Here is a 16,397-nt window from a genome sequence, read left to right on the forward strand (position 1 = left end):
GATCCTGTTGCTCTGGCTGAGTCTAGACTAAGTCTCTTATGTCAGGGTAAACAATCCGCAGAGATATACTGTTCAGAATTTCGGAGATGGGCAGCTGATACTGGTTGGAATGATGCTGCACTCCGAAGTCAATTTTGCCATGGTCTTTCAGAGGGATTGAAAGATGCATTTGCCTTTCATGAGAGGCCTACCTCCTTGGACTCTGCCATGTCTCGGGCCGTTCGTATTGACAGGTGTCTTAGAGAGAGAGGAGAGATCACTCCTTCCTTTCATACTCAATCCCAGTGCGGCGGTCTCATTCTGTGCACAGGGGTCTCAGTCGCTGTCAACCCCTTCTGAGCAGGAGCCCATGCAGCTGGGTTTGATTGCCTCTAACAATAGAAGATTCAGCCCTCATGGGAAGGTTTGTTTCTGTTGTGGAGGTATAAATCATTTGGCAAATGTTTGTCCCTCTAGGAGATTCAGGCAGTTTTTTGAGAGTAATAAAGAAACAAAAAGGAAAAAATCCTTTAAAAATGTTCCATCTGTTACCATTGGCAAGGTTGATGCGGAAATTGAAGGTTTTCCGTTTGCTTGTAGTTCCCGTTTTGTCCTACCTGCCAGGGTGGCGCTAGAGAGCAAGAACATTTTTTGTGAGATTTTTGTAGATAGTGGAGCAGCTGTCAATCTCATTTATAATCAATTTGCTATAACTCATGGTTTCCAGGTATGCACTTTGGGAAAGGATATACCTGTTTTTGCTATTGATTCCGCTCCACTTTCTCAGAAATCATTAAAGGGCATAGTTCACAATATCCGTTTGATTGTGAGTGATGCTCATGTTGAGGATGTGTCATGTTTCGTCCTTAGCGGGTTGCCTACTCATCTAGTGTTGGGGCTACCCTGGCTCACTGTCATGGTCTTACCTTCTTGCTGTTCTCCTTCGTTTGACATGTGCTGGCGGCCATCTTGGTTTCTGGGTTTCTTGTAGCCTCCCACCCTGCGGCTTCTCCTTCCCACTGGGAGGAGCTGGATGCCTAGCTCATATATATAGGAGGTATGTGGCTTCAGTTCCTTGCTTGGTCCTCCTGTGTTCACATGCTTCTAAGACTGCTGCTGCTTCTGGTTCCTGATCCTGGCTTCGTCTGACTACCCTGCTGGTTCCTGATCCAGGCTTCATCTGACTACCCTGCTGGTTCCTGATCCAGGCTTCGTCTGACTACCCTTCTGGTTCCTGACCTCTGGCTTCGCAAGACCCTGCTTCGGTTTAGCCATCCGTTTGGACTTTTGCCTTACAGCTTGGTTTTCAATAAAGCCTTCTTATTTCCACTTATCTCTTGTTGTACGTCTGGTTCATGGTTCCATGACATTAGGACCAAGCCATGAATTCTGACGGTACAGGGCCATCCTCGCTACCTACGCTGGTTGCCAGACTTGATCAGCAGGATCACCTGTTGGGTCGGTTCGCTGTGGCGTTGCAAACCCTGCTTGAAAGCACGGCTCATTTAGCTTCCGTTGCCGATGGGTCGGTTGTCGCTCCTGGGCCCGCTCCTACTGCCGCTCCGGTTGTTGCGCCAGAGTCTACCCCGACACCTGTTGCTGCGCCTGCGGTGTTTCGGGGTATGACCGGTTCTGCCCCCCTTCCACAGCGCTTTGGGGGAGAGCCAACTCAGTGCCGAGGTTTCCTTAACCAGGTGGGCATTTATTTCGAGTTGCTGCCACATGCCTTTCCTACTGAGAGATCAAAGGTGGGCTTCTTGATCTCGCTGCTCTCGGACAAGGCCTTGGCCTGGGCCAGCCCTTTATGGGAGAACAACAATCTGGTGGTTGCCGAGTTTTCCGGTTTTGTTGCTTCTCTTCGGAAGGTATTCGATGTGCCGGCTCGTGCCGCCTCTGCTGCGAAGCTCCTTATGTCCATCAGACAGGGTTCACAATCCGCAGCTGAATACGCCATTGAGTTTCGTACCCTGGCAGCAGAGGTGGGCTGGAATAATGAGGCTCTGGTCGCTGCTTTCTCTCATGGTCTCTCGGATGCCTTGAAGGATGAGGTTGCAGCTAAGGACCTACCAGTGGAGCTCGAGTCTCTTATTTCTTTCCTGATTTTGATTGACACCAGACTCAGGGAGAGACCTTCCTTTAAGGAGAGCCTGCGGAGGTCTCCTAACAGATTGGCGCCTACGTTTGCTGTCCCACCCGTGCCTCCCTCTCCTCCCACGCCTCCTGGGGATGACTTGTCTGGGGGTGAACCCATGCAGCTGGGGTTTGCTCGCCTGTCCGAGGGGGAGAGGGTACTCCGGAGACGCGAGGGCCGATGCATGTACTGTGGTCTCGGTGGGCATTTTCGGTTGGCATGCCCGAACCGTCCGGGAAACGCTCGCACCTGAGATCCTGTCGGGGGCAGATCTTGGGTGGAGTCTCCTCGTCCCCGGTTTCCCGTGTTGACAAACCACTGATTACTGTTGTCCTCTCCTGGGTCGGGGGCTCGGTGACGACCCAGGCGTTGGTGGACTCTGGTGCTGGTGGTTTGTTCATTGATAGTGTGTTCGCTGCCGCCAATTCCATTCCTCTGCAGCCTCGAGGTTCCCCACTGGCTCTTGAGGCGATAGACGGCAGACCCCTTCTGCCGCCACACGTGACTCAGGAGACCCTTCCAGTGGGGATGGCCATTGGTGCCGTTCACAGAGAGTCGGTCTGTCTCCAGGTTATTTCGTCTCCACACTACTCGGTGGTCTTGGGGTACCCCTGGCTCCAGAAGCATAATCCGACTTTCGATTGGAGATCGGCCGAGATCCTCTCGTGGTCACCGCAGTGTGGGGCTAGTTGCATCCATGGGCCTGTCAAGTTGCTGTGTACTTCCTCGGACTCTCTGTTGCCTCCTGAATACGAGGAGTACCGGGATGTATTCGATAAGGTGCGTGCGGTTGCCCTACCTCCGCACCGCCCATACGATTGTGCCATAGAGTTACAACCTGGTGCCGTTCCTCCTCGTGGCAAGGTCTATCCACTGTCGGTAGCGGAGAATGAGGCCATGGAGGAGTACGTGAGGGAGGCGCTTTCACGCGGACACATTCGCAAATCCTCGTCCCCGGCAGGGGCTGGATTTTTCTTTGTGAAAAAGAAGGGCGGTGAGTTGAGGCCTTGCATCGATTACAGGGGTCTCAATCGCATCACGATCAAGAACGCTTACCCGATACCCTTGATTTCCGAGCTGTTCGATCACCTCAAAGGGGCCACGGTCTTTACCAAACTCGACCTGAGGGCGGCATATAACCTGGTAAGGATCAAGGCGGGCGATGAGTGGAAGACCGCGTTTAACACCAGGACCGGTCATTATGAATCCTTGGTTATGCCCTTTGGGTTGTGCAATGCGCCCGCAGTCTTCCAGGAATTCATCAACGATGTTTTCCGTGACCTGTTGCAGCAGTGTGTGGTGGTCTATTTGGATGACATCTTGGTATATTCTGAATCCATGGAGGCCCACATTCTGGATGTCAGACGAGTGTTGCAACGGTTACGAGAGAACAAGCTGTTCGGTAAGCTTGAGAAATGCGAATTTCACCGATCCCAGGTAACCTTCTTAGGTTACATCATTTCCGCTGAGGGGTTCTCCATGGATCCTGAGAAGGTTTCGGCTGTCTTACAGTGGCCCCAGCCCAGTGGTCTTCGTGCCCTGCAGCGCTTTTTGGGCTTCGCCAATTATTATCGGAAGTTCATCAGGGACTTTTCCATGCTAGCCAAGCCTCTCACGGATCTGACCAGGAAGGGCAGTAATCCCCAGGTCTGGCCGCTCGAGGCCATCCGAGCTTTTGAGGCTCTAAAGTCCGCCTTTGTGTCGGCTCCGATTCTGTCGCATCCCAACCCTGGGTTGCCTTTTGTCCTCGAGGTGGACGCGTCTGAGACGGGAGTAGGCGCCCTTCTGTCTCAGCGTAGAACACCAGAGGGTCCTCTGCTTCCTTGTGGGTTTTACTCCCGGAAACTGTCTTCCGCGGAGTGCAACTATCAGATTGGTGACAGGGAGTTATTGGCCATCGTGCAGGCCCTTAAAGAATGGAGGCACTTGCTCGAGGGCTCGGTGGTTCCGGTTCTCATCCTGACGGACCACAAGAATCTGACCTACCTCTCTGAGGCCAAGAGATTGACACCACGTCAGGCCAGATGGGCTCTGTTCTTGTCACGTTTTAATTACGTGGTCTCCTACCTACCCGGTTCCAAGAACATCAGAGCGGATGCCTTATCACGGCAGTACTCTGAGCTGTCCGGGGAGGAGTCGATTCCGACTTCGGTCATACCTCCGAATCAGATCCTGGCCGCCATTCGCACCAGCCTGACCTCTCCCCTGGGTGAGCAGATTTTGGCGGCTCAATCTGGTGCTCCCTCTGGGAGACCCAACGGCAGATGTTTTGTGCCTGAGGAGTTGCGCACTCGGTTGTTGCGAACCTACCATAACTCCAAGGCCGCGGGGCATCCTGGAAAGAATCAGCTGTCCTGGGCTGTTTCACGTCTGTTCTGGTGGCCTTCTCTACGTTCCGACATCGCCGCATATGTAGCGGCATGCTCCGTTTGTGCCCAGAGTAAGTCCCCTCGGCACCTTCCGTTGGGCCTTTTGCAACCCATAGCCACCGGGGAGCGTCCATGGTCACACCTGGGGATGGATTTCATTGTGGACCTCCCTGCATCCCGAGGCCATACGGTCATTCTCATGATTGTGGATCGGTTTTCCAAAATGTGCCACTGTGTTCCTCTCAAGAAGTTACCCTCTGCACAAGAGTTGGCCACGATTTTTGCCAGGGAGGTCTTCCGGTTGCACGGTTTGCCCAAGGAGATTGTGTCGGATCGGGGGAGTCAGTTTGTGTCCAGGTTCTGGCGCGCCTTTTGCTCCCAGTTGGGGATTCATCTCTCTTTCTCCTCGGCCTACCACCCTCAGTCCAATGGGGCCGCAGAACGATCCAATCAGGCCTTGGAGCAATTCCTTCGTTGCTATGTCTCCGATCACCAAGACGATTGGGTTGACCTCCTGCCTTGGGCTGAGTTTGCCAGGAACACGGCGGTGAACTCTTCCTCTGGGACGTCTCCCTTCATGGCCAATTATGGGTTCCAACCTGCCGTGTTACCGGAGGTATTCTCTCCCCAGGATATTCCGGCTGTGGAGGATCACCTTTCCGTCCTACGTGCTTCTTGGGTACAGATCCAGAGGTCCCTTGAGGTCTCTGCGCAGCGCCAGAGACTCCAGGCTGATCGCAGACGAGCGCCCGCTCCTTCCTACCAGGTCGGAGACCGCGTATGGTTGTCCACCCGCAACCTCAACCTTCGAGTGCCCACTCCCAAGCTGGCGCCTCGCTTTGTTGGTCCCTTCCGAGTGCTTTGCAGGGTAAACCCGGTAGCCTATGCCCTTGCGCTTCCTCCTGGCATGCGGATCTCCAACGTGTTTCATGTCTCCCTGTTGAAGCCACTGGTGTGTAATCGTTTCACTTCCTCGGTTCCTCGGCCTCGTCCTGTCCAAGTGGGCAATCGTGAGGAGTATGAGGTGAGCAATATCCTGGACTCACGCCTGGTCCGCGGTCGGGTGCAGTTTTTGGTCCATTGGCGTGGTTATGGTCCAGAGGAGCGTTCCTGGGTTCCCTCCGCAAATGTCCATGCTCCTGCCTTGCTCCGAGCCTTCCACGCACGCTTCCCTCAGAAACCGTTCTTTACTCCGCGGAGGAGGGGCCCTTGAGGGGGAGGTACTGTCATGGTCTTACCTTCTTGCTGTTCTCCTTCGTTTGACATGTGCTGGCGGCCATCTTGGTTTCTGGGTTTCTTGTAGCCTCCCACCCTGCGGCTTCTCCTTCCCACTGGGAGGAGCTGGATGCCTAGCTCAATATATAGGAGGTCTGTGGCTTCAGTTCCTTGCTTGGTCCTCCTGTGTTCACATGCTTCTAAGACTGCTGCTGCTTCTGGTTCCTGATCCTGGCTTCGTCTGACTACCCTGCTGGTTCCTGATCCAGGCTTCATCTGACTACCCTGCTGGTTCCTGATCCAGGCTTCGTCTGACTACCCTTCTGGTTCCTGACCTCTGGCTTCGCAAGACCCTGCTTCGGTTTAGCCATCCGTTTGGACTTTTGCCTTACAGCTTGGTTTTCAATAAAGCCTTCTTATTTCCACTTATCTCTTGTTGTACGTCTGGTTCATGGTTCCATGACACTCACTAAACATAACCCCACCATTGATTGGCAAGCGAGGCAAATAAATGGTTGGAGTGACTTTTGCAGAGAGAATTGCCTCACGACATCTGTTTCTGAGGTTTTTACTAAGACTGTACCATCTTTTCTCTCTGAATTTTTGGATGTCTTCTCTGAGAGTGGTGTTCAGGACTTGCCCCCGCACAGGGAGTACGATTGCCCTAATAATCTCATCCCAGGCGCCAAGCTGCCTAAATCTCGTTTATACAATCTCCCCCAACCTGAAAGGGTCGCTATGCCTGCTTATTTCTCTGAGAGTCTGAGAAAGGGACACATACGACCCTCGAAGTCACCTGTTGCCGCAGTTTTTTTCTTTGTTAAGAAAAAAGATGGTTCTTTAAGACCATGTCTGGATTTCAGGGAGCTGAACAGTATCACAATTCGTGACCCTTATCCGCTTCCTTTGATCCCGGACCTGTTTAACCCCTTAAGGACACATGACGTATCGGTACGGCATGTTTCCCGAGTCCTTAAGGACACATGACGTACCGGTACGTCATGTGTTGTTCCGATCACTGCCGTGCGGCCGGCTGTGATCGGAACAAGGTGCCTGCTCAAATCATTGAGCAGGCACCTCGGCTAAATGCGCGGGGGGGTCCCGTGACCCCCCCATGTCCGCGATCGCAACAAACCGCAGGTCAATTCAGACCTGCGGTTTGTTGCGCTTTCTGCAGTTTCTGATCGCTGCGGTCCCTGACCGCGGCGATCAGAAACTTTAGTGTGGCGAAAATATATATTTATCACCCCCCCTGCACCTCTGAATGATTTTAGCCCGGTGGGAGGTGCAGGGGGGGTGTTGCGGGCGGTGGGGGCGGTGCGGGAGGCGGGCGGTGCGGCAGGCGGGATCGCGATCCCCCGCCCGCCTCCTATTGCGTAATCGTTGGTGTACAGTGGGTATACCAGGGTGCCAGCACATTGCTGGCACCCTGGTATAAACGGCTGACATCTGTGATGCGATGTCAGCCGTTTAACCCTTTCCATACAGCGGTCCGTACGGACCGCTGTATGGAAAAAGTTAACAGTAAGAGGGAGCTCCCTCCCTCTCCGATCGGGGGGCTGCAGTGCCTTTGCAGCCCCCCGATGGAGAGGGAGAGAGCCCCCAGACAGCCCCCCCAGAGCCCCGTCCTTACCCTTCCCCGTCTGCGCAGTTCTGACCATAACTGAGCAGACGGGGAAGGTTCCCATGGCAACAGGACGCCTCTCAGGCGTCCTGCTGTCCATGGTGCTGAACAGATCTGTGCTGAAAGCATAGATCTGTTCAGTGTAAGTAAAATATAGTACAGTGCAATATATATTGTACTGTACTGTATTATGCAGACATCAGACCCACTGGATCTTCAAGAACCAAGTGGGTCTGGGTCAAAAAAAAAGTGAAAAAAAGGTAAAAATCAAAAAACACATTTATCACTGATTAAAAATTAAAAAAATAAAATTCCCTACACATGTTTGGTATCGCCGCTTCCGTAACGACCTGATCTATAAAACGGTCATGTTACTTTACCCGAACGGTGAACGCCATAAAAATAAAAAATAAAAAACTATGATGAAATTGAAATTTTGTCCACCTTACTTCCCAAAAAAAGGTAATAAAAGTGATCAAAAAAGTCGCATGTACGCCAAAATTGTAACAATCAAACCGTCATCTCATCCCGCAAAAAATGAGACCCTACTTAAGATAATCGCCCAAAAACTGAAAAAACTATGGCTCTTAGACTATGGAAACACTAAAACATCATTTTTTTGGTTTCAAAAATGAAATCATTGTGTAAAACTTACATAAATAAAAAAAAAGTATACATATTAGGTATCGCCACGTCCGTATCGACCGACTCTATAAAAATATCACATGACCTAACCCCTCAGGTGACCACCGTAAAAAAATAAAAATAAAAACGGTGTAAAAAAAGCCATTTTTTGTCATCTTACGTCACAAAAAGTGTAATAGCAAGCGATCAAAAAGTCATATGCACCCCAAAATAGTGCCAATCAAACCGTAATCTCATCCCGCAAAAAATGAGACCCTACTTAAGATAATCGCCCAAAAACTGAAAAAACTATGGCTCTTAGACTATGGAAACACTAAAACATCATTTTTTTTGTTTCAAAAATGAAATCATTGTGTAAAACTTACATAAATAAAAAAAAGTATACATATTAGGTATCGCCGCGTCCGTATCGACCGGCTCTATAAAAATATCACATGACCTAACCCCTCAGGTGACCACCGTAATAAAAAAATAAAAAAATAAAAAAACGGTGTAAAAAAGCCATTTTTTGTCATCCTACGTCACAAAAAGTGTAATAGCAAGCGATCAAAAAGTCATATGCACCCCAAAATAGTGCCAATCAAACCGTCATCTCATCCCGCAAAAAATGAGACCCTACTTAAGATAATCACCCAAAAACTGAAAAAACAATGGCTCTTAGACTATGGAGACACTAAAACATTTTTTTGTTTTAAAAATGAAATCATTGTGTAAAACGTACATAAATAAAAAAAATTGTATACATATTAGGTATCGCCGCGTCCGTGACAACCTGCTCTATAAAATTACCACATGATCTAACCTGTCAGATGAATGTTGTAAATAAAAAAATAAAAAACGCTGCCAAAAAAGCTATTTCTTGTTACCTTGCCGCACAAAAAGTGTAATATAGAGCAACCAAAAATCATATGTACCCTAAACTAGTACCAACAAAACTGCCACCCTATCCCGTAGTTTCTAAAATGGGGTCACTTTTTTGGAGTTTCTACTCTAGGGGTGCATCAGGGGGGCTTCAAATGGGACATGGTGTAAAAAAAAACAGTCCAGCAAAACCTGCCTTCCAAAAACCGTATGGCATTCCTTTCCTTCTGCGCCCTGCCGTGTGCCCGTACAGCGGTTTACGACCACATATGGGGTGTTTCTGTAAACTACAGAATCAGGGCCATAAATAATGAGTTTTGTTTGGCTGTTAACCCTTGCTTTGTAACTGGAAAAAAAAAATTTAAATGGAAAATCTGCCAAAAAAGTGAAATTTTGAAATTGTATCTCTATTTTCCATTAAATCTTGTGCAACACCTAAAGGGTTAACAAAGTTTGTAAAATCCGTTTTGAATACCTTGATGGGTGTAGTTTCTTAGATGGGGTCACTTTTATGGAGTTTATAATCTGGGGGTGCATCAGGGGGGCTTCAAATGGGACTTGGTGTCAAAAAACCGGTCCATAAAAATCAGCCCTCCAAAAAACAAACGGCGCACCTTTCCCTCTACGCCCCGCTGTGTGGACGTACAGTAGTTTACGGCCACATATGGGGTGTTTCTGTAAACAGCAGAGTCAGGGCAATAAAGATACAGTCTTGTTTGGCTGTTAACCCTTGCTTTGTTAGTGGAAAAAATGGGTTAAAATGGAAAATTAGGCAAAAAAATGAAATTCTCAAATTTCATCGCCATTTGCCAATAACTCTTGTGCAACACCTAAAGGGTTAACGACGTATGTAAAATCAGTTTTGAATACCTTGAGGGGTGTAGTTTCTTAGATGGGGTCACTTTTAGGGAGTTTCTCCTCTAGGGGTGCATCAGGGGGCTTCAAATGGGACATGGTGTAAATAAACCAGTCCATAAAAATCAGCCTTCCAAAAACCAAACGGCGCACCTTTCACTCTACGCCCCGCTGTGTGGCCGTACAGTAGTTTACGGCCACATATTGGGTGTTTCTGTAAACGGCAGAGTCAGGGCAATAAAGATACCATCTTGTTTGGCTGTTAACCCTTGCTTTGTTAGTGGAAAAAATGGGTTAAAATGAAAAATTAGACAAAAAAAAAAAATTCTCAAATTTCCTCCCCATTTGCCAATAACTCTTGTGCAACACCTAAAGGGTTAACAACGTATTCAAAATCAGTTTTGAATACCTTGAGGGGTGTAGTTTCTTAGATGGGGTCATTTTTGGGTGGTTTCTATTATGTAAGCCTCGCAAAGTGACTTGAGACCTGAACTGGTCCCTAAAAATTGAGTTTTTGTAAATTTCTGAAAAATTTCAAGATTTGCTTCTAAACTTCTAAGCCTTATAACATCCCCAAAAAATAAAATATCATTCCCAAAATAATTCAAACATGAAGTAGACATATGGGGAATGTAAAGTCATCCAAATTTTTGGGGGTATTACTATGTATTACAGAAGTAGAGAAACTGGAACTTTGAAATTTGCTAATTTTTCCAAATTTTTGTTAAATTTGGTATTTTTTGGTGCAAAAAAAATAATTTTTTTGACTTCATTTTACCAGTGTCATGAAGTACAATATGTGACGAAAAAACAATCTCAGAATGGCCTGGATAAGTCAAAGCGTTTTAAAGTTATAAGCACTTAAAGTGACTCTGGTCAGATTTGCAAAAAATGGCCGGGTCCTTAAGGTGAAATAGGGCTGTGTCCTTAAGGGGTTAACCAGATTGTTGGGGCTAAAGTTTTTTCCAAGTTGGATCTAAGAGGGGCATACAACCTGGTCAGGGTCAGAGAAGGAAACGAATGGAAGATGGCCTTATATACCCCTGAGGGCCATTTTGAGAATTTGGTTATGCCTTTTGCTTTGATGAATGCTCCAGCCGTCTTTCAGCATTTTGTGAACAGCATTTTTTTTATCATTTAATGGGGAAATTTGTATTAGTGTATCTGGATAACATTTAGATTTTTTCTCCTGATTTCAAAACTCATAGGGAACACTTACTTCAGGTCTTGTTCATCCTGCGGGAGAATAAATTGTACGCTAAACAGGAGAAATGTGTGTTTATGATTCCAGAAATTCAATTTCTGGGGTTTCTTCTCTCCGCTTGGTTTCTTCTCTCCGCTGGTTTTCGCATGGACCCCGAGAAGGTCCGCGCTGTGCTTGAGTGGGAGCTTCCTGAGAATAAGAAGGCGCTGATGCGTTTTTTGGGCTTTGCCAATTATTACAGGAAGTTTATTTTGAATTATTCCTCTGTTGTTAAACCACTCACTGATATGACTAGAAGGGGGGTAGATTTTTCCTCCTGGTCGGTAGAGGTGCGTAAGGCCTTTTCTAATATCAAGGAGAGTTTTGCTTCCGCTCCCATCTTGGTACAACCTAATATTTCTCTACCCTTCATAGTTGAGGTTGATGCTTCTGAGGTGGTTGTGGGTGCGGTCTTGTCTCAGGGTCCCTCTCCTGCCAAATGGCGACCGTGTGCCTTTTTCTCAAAGAAACTCTCTTCCGCGGATAGAAATTACGATGTGGGAGATAGGGAGTTGTTGGCCATCAAATTGGCTTTTGAGGAATGGCGCCATTGGCTAGAGGGAGCCAGACACCATATTACCGTGTTCACTGACCATAAGAATCTGGCCTACTTGGAGTCAGCCAAGCGTCTGAACCCGAGACAGGCCAGATGGTCTTTGTTCTTTTCCAGGTTTAATTTTGTTGTCACGTTCCGCCCTGGGGTTAAGAATGTGAAGGCGGATGCCCTGTCATGTTGTTTTCCGGGAGGTGGGAATTTTGAAGACCCGGGTCCCATTTTGGCTGAAGGTGTGGTGGTCTCTGCTCTTTATCCTGAATTAGAAGCAGAGGTTCAGGTAGCCCAGTCAGAGGCTCCTGATCTTTGTCCTCCTGGGAGGTTGTTTGTGCCTCTCTCTTTAAGATACAAGATTTTTAAGGAACACCACGATACTGTCCTTGCTGGGCACCCGGGGGCAAGAGCCACAGTGGATCTCATCGCTCGGAGATTCTGGTGGCCGGCGCTTCGTAAGTCGGTTGAGGGCAGCCTGCGAGACCTGCGCTCGTGCCAAAGTCCCTCATTCACGGCCATCAGGTCCTCTCCTTCCCTTACCCATTCCTTCCCGTCCTTGGACACATCTGTCCATGGACTTCATTACAGACCTGCCTCGTTCCGCGGGGAAGACTGTGATTCTGGTGGTGGTGGACCCTTTTAGCAAAATGGTGCATTTCATCCCTTTTCCTGGCTTGCCCAATGCTAAGACGCTGGCGCAGGCATTTATTGATCACATTGTCAAATTGCATGGTATTCCTTCAGACATAGTCTCTGATAGGGGCAAGCAGTTTGTTTCCAGATTCTGGAAGGCTTTCTGTTCTCGCTTGGGGGTTCGGTTGTCATTGTCTTCTGCTTTCCACCCGCAGTCGAATGGCCAGACGGAGCGCGTCAATCAGAATCTGGAGACATATCTGCGCTGTTTTGTGGCGGAGAATCAGGAGGATTGGTGTTCTTTTTTGTCTCTTGCTGAGTTTGCTTTAAATAACCGTTGTCAAGAGTCCTCTGATAAGTCACCATTTTTTGGTGCATATGGGTTTCATCCGCAGTTTGGGACATTCTCGGGAGAGGGGTCTTCTGGTTTACCTGATGAGGACAGATTCTCCTCGTTGTTGTCATCTATTTGGCAAAAGATTCAGGATAATCTAAAGAGCATGAGTGAGAGATATAAGCGTGTGGCGGATAAGAGACGTGTGCCTGGTCCAGACCTGAATGTTGGTGATCTGGTGTGGTTGTCTACTAAGAATATCAAATTGAAGGTTCCCTCCTGGAAGTTGGGTCCTAAGTTTATTGGGCCTTACAAAATCTTGTCCGTCATCAATCCTGTTGCCTACCGTCTTGATCTTCCTCAGACTTGGAAGATCCATAATGTTTTTCATAAGTCCTTATTAAAACCTTATGTCCAACCCATTGTACCCTCATCTTTGCCTCCTCCTCCGATTGTGGTTGATGGTAATCTTGAATTTCAGGTCTCTAGGATTGTGGATTCTCGTGTTGTCCGCGGTTCTCTCCAGTACCTCGTTCATTGGGAGGGTTATGGTCCTGAGGAGAGGATGTGGGTCCCAGTGACGGACATTAAGGCCACTCGTCTCATCAGGGCTTTCCATAGGTCCCATCATGAGAAGGTGGGCTCTGAGTGTCCGGAGTCCACTCGTAGAAGGAGGGGTACTGTCACCACCAGACATCTGAGAAGCTCTGACAGATGTCTAGAACCTCCTCCTTGAGGTTCCTTTGTTTTGCTTTCATTTTCTCATCTCGTTAGCCTCTCTCAGCTGTCATGTAGTTGCACTGATTGCATCCCTTTAAATCCTTTTCCCATAGTGCATCACTTTGCGGTTTATACTACTTCCTGGAGTGTGTGCATGTTGTTCCTACTTCTGAGTCTTGTACAAGATAAGTTTTGTTCATTTATTTGTGTCTTTCTGTTTGCTGGATCCCAGGTGACCCTGACTCCCTCCGTATCTAGAGTCGGGAGCCGGTGGTCGTGTCCCCTCACTATTAAAGGGTGTTCAGGTGTTATACAGTCGAGGTACGAGGATATGCGATCATCTACCATTGGGATTTTCGCATAGGCTGAGCAGTCAGGGAGAGAGCCAGGTCTGATGCAGGGCTCTCCCTTTTTGTTCCTTAGTTTTGGATCCAGTCAGTCGTATATTCATTTTGTGTTTTCTAGTTTCCTGCACACCTTCCGTGACACATAGGTAGGTTTAGAGTAGGACCTGCCTGACTACGACCACCTTGGCGTGGGTAGGTGGGCACAGATGTGTTTTGATCAGAATATATTAACTGAGAGTCTTCGATTTTATCACATCAGAATGAGGGCTTAGTGTCACCACCAGATATCTGAGAAGCTCTGACAGACGTCCTTCAGAACCTCCTCCTTGAGGTTCCTTTTGTTTTGCTTTCCTTTTCTCATCTTGTTAGCCTCTCTCAGCTGTCATGTAGTTGCACTGATTGCATCCCTTTAAATCCCTTCCCATACTGCATCACTTTGCGGTTTATACAACTTCCTGGAGTGTATGCATGCTGGATGCTACTACTGAGTCTTCTACAGATAAGTTTTGTTCATTCATTTGTGTTTTCCTGTTTGCTGGATCCCAGGTGACCCTGACTCCCTCCGTATCAAGTGTAGGGAGCCGGTGGTCGTGTCCCCTCACTATTATAGGGTGTTCAGGTGTTATACAGTTGAGGTACGAGGATACGCGATCATCTACCATTGAGATTTTTGCATAGGCTGAGCAGTTAGGGAGAGAGCCAGGTCTGTTGCAGGGCTCTCCCTTTTGTTCCTTAGTTTTGGATCCAGTCAGTCGGATCTTCATTTTGTGTCTTCTAGTTTTCTATACACCTTCCGTGACATTATAAACCGCCACAAGGCCTTTTCTAATATCAAGGAGAGTTTTGCTTTCGCTCGCATCTTGGTACAACCTGATATTTCTCTACCCTTCATAGTTGAGATTGATGCTTCTGAGCTGGGTGGGGGTGCGGTCCTGTCTCATGGTCCCTCTCCTGCCAAATGGCGACTGTGTGCCTTTTTCTCGAAGAAACTCTCCTCTGCAGAGAGAAATTACGATGTGGGAGATAGGGAGTTGTTGGCCATCAAGTTAGCTTTTGAGGAATGGCGCCATTGGCTAGAGGGAGCCAGACACCCTATTACCGTGTTAACTGACCATAAGAATCTGGCCTACTTGGAGTCAGCCAAGCGTCTGAACTCGAGACAGGCCAGATGGTCTTTGTTCTTTTCAAGGTTTAATTTTGTTGTCACGTTCCGCCCTGGGGTTAAGAATGTGAAGGCGGATGCCCTGTCACGTTGTTTTCCGGGAGGTGGGAATTTTGAAGACCCGGGTCCCATTTTGGCTGAAGGTGTGGTGGTCTCTGCTCTTTATCCTGAATTGGAGGCAGAGGTTCAGGTAGCCCAGTCAGAGGCTCCTGATCTTTGTCCTCCTGGGAGGTTGTTTGTGCCTCTCTCTTTAAGACACAAGATTTTTAAGGAGCACCACGATACTGTCCTTGCTGGGCACCCGGGGGCAAGAGCCACAGTGGATCTCATCGCTCGGAGATTCTGGTGGCCGGTGCTTCGTAAGTCAGTTGAGGGTTTTGTGGCAGCCTGCAAGACCTGCGCTCGTGCCAAAGTCCCTCATTCACGGCCATCAGGTCCTCTCCTTCCCTCACCCATTCCTTCCCGTCCTTGGACACATCTGTCCATGGACTTTATTACGGACCTGCCTCGTTCCTCGGGGAAGACTGTGATTCTGGTGGTGGTGGACCGTTTTAGCAAAATTGTGCATTTCATCCCTTTTCCTGGCTTGCCCAATGCTAAGACGCTGGCGCAGGCATTTATTGATCACATTGTTAAATTGCATGGTATTCCTTCAGACATAGTCTCTGATAGGGGCACGCAGTTTGTTTCCAGATTCTGGAAGGCTTTCTGTTCTCGCTTGGGGGTTCGGTTGTCATTCTCTTCTGCTTTCCACCCGCAGTCGAATGGTCAGACAGAGCGCGTCAATCAGAATCTGGAGACATATCTGAGCTGTTTTGTGGCGGAGAATCAGGAGGATTGGTGTTCTTTTTTGTCCTTTGCTGAGTTTGCTTTAAATAACCATCACCAGGAGTCCTCTGATAAGTCACCATTTTTTGGTGCATATGGGTTTCATCCGCAGTTTTGGGACATTCTCTGGAGAGGGGTCTTCTGGTTTACCTGATGAGGACAGATTCTCCTCGTCTTTGTCATCTATTTGGCAAAAGATTCAGGATAATCTAAAGAGCATGAGTGAGAGATATAAGCGTGTGGCGGATAAGAGAAGTGTGCCTGGTCCGGACCTGAATGTTGGTGATCTGGTGTGGTTGTCTACTAAGAATATCAAACTGAAGGTTCCCTCCTGGAAGTTGGGTCCTAAGTTTATTGGGCCTTACAAAATCTTGTCCGTCATCAATCCTTTTGCCTACCGTCTTGATCTTCCTCAGACTTGGAAGATCCATAATGTTTTTCATAAGTCCTTATTAAAACCTTATGTCCAACCCATTGTACCATCGTCTTTGCCTCCTCCTCCGATTGTGGTTGATGGTAATCTTGAATTTCAGGTCTCTAGTATTGTGGATTCTCGTGTTGTCCGCGGTTCTCTCCAGTATCTCGTTCATTGGGAGGGTTATGGTCCTGAGGAGAGGATGTGGGTCCCAGTGACGGACATTAAGGCCACTCGTCTCATCAGGGCTTTCCATAGGTCCCATCCTGAGAAGGTGGGCTCTGAGTGTCCGGAGTCCACTCGTAGAAGGAGGGGTACTCTCACCACCAGACATCTGAGAAGCTCTGACAGACGTCCTTCAGAACCTCCTCCTTGAAGTTCCTTTTGTTTTGCTTTCCTTTTCTCATCTCGTTAGCCTCTCTCAGCTGTCATGTAGTTGCACTGATTGCATCCCTTTAAATCCCTTCCCATACTGCATCACTTTGCGGT

This window comes from Bufo gargarizans, chromosome 3 (assembly GCF_014858855.1).
Source record: "Bufo gargarizans isolate SCDJY-AF-19 chromosome 3, ASM1485885v1, whole genome shotgun sequence".
Taxonomy (NCBI): domain Eukaryota; kingdom Metazoa; phylum Chordata; class Amphibia; order Anura; family Bufonidae; genus Bufo; species Bufo gargarizans.